The sequence below is a fragment of the Bison bison genome, unplaced genomic scaffold (genome assembly GCF_000754665.1).
Source record: "Bison bison bison isolate TAMUID 2011002044 unplaced genomic scaffold, Bison_UMD1.0 scf7180017862587, whole genome shotgun sequence".
NCBI classification, from domain to species: domain Eukaryota; kingdom Metazoa; phylum Chordata; class Mammalia; order Artiodactyla; family Bovidae; genus Bison; species Bison bison.
The window spans coordinates 8430-9360 of NW_011493159.1; the positions used below are offsets into that span (position 1 = coordinate 8430).

Genomic DNA, 931 nt, shown 5'->3' on the forward strand with positions numbered 1-931 from the left:
GTGAGGATGGGGGTGTCCACCGGGAAGTGGTGCAGCATTCCTCCATGGAGTCAGTGGTCCAGTGGGAGAATGAGGGCCATGTCATTCAAGTCTCTTAAGAAGTTCCTGCTGGGCATGGCTGTTGACTGTGCTGTACTGTGCTTAGTCTCTCAGTCATGTCTGACTCTTTGTGACCCTATGGTATGTAGCCTGCCAGGGTCCTCTGTCCATGGGATTCTCCCAGCAAGAATACTGGACTGGGTAGCCTATCCCTTCTCCAGGGGATCTTCCCAACCCAAGGATCAAACTGGGGTCTCCTGCATTGCAGGTGGATTCTTTACCTGCTGAGCTACCAGGGAAGCCTTCGCTACTCCAGTTCAAAGCTCACCCTATCCGTGGGTGATGGTTTTGAGCTCCATGAAGCATAGCCAGGATGCTTTTGATATCATTATCACCAACTTCTCAGACCCTATGGGCCCTGTGGAGAACTTCTTCAAGAAGTCCTGTTACCAGCTCATGAATAAGTCCTATTACCGGCTCATCCCTGAAAGAGGATGGCATCCTTTGCTGCCAGGGTGAGTGTTAGTGGCTGAACCTGGACCTCATCAAGGAGATGCTGGTAGTTTTGCAAATCACTCTTTATGGGCATGGCTATGCTTCATGCACCATCCCCACCTACCCCAGCAGCCAAATCGGCTTCATGTGCATTCCTCTGTGTGAGCTGAGTAGTTTCAGTTGTATTTGACTTTGCAACCCCATGAACTGTACCCTGCCAGGGTCCTCTGTCCATGGAATTCTCCAGGCAAGAACACTGGAGTGGGTTGCCATGCACTTCTCCAGGGGATCCTAAATTGGCTTCATCCTGTGTGGCAAATATCCAAGCACCAACTTCTTGGAGCCCCTGAGGCAGCGGACACACAAGCAGGTGGAACAGATGCAACTGAAATACTAC

General features: G+C 51.1%; 1 pseudogene; it reads left to right on the plus strand.

The window, feature by feature from the left end:
* The first annotated feature begins 5 nt into the window (after window positions 1-5).
* LOC104983427 lies at window positions 6-931 on the plus strand (annotated as a pseudogene).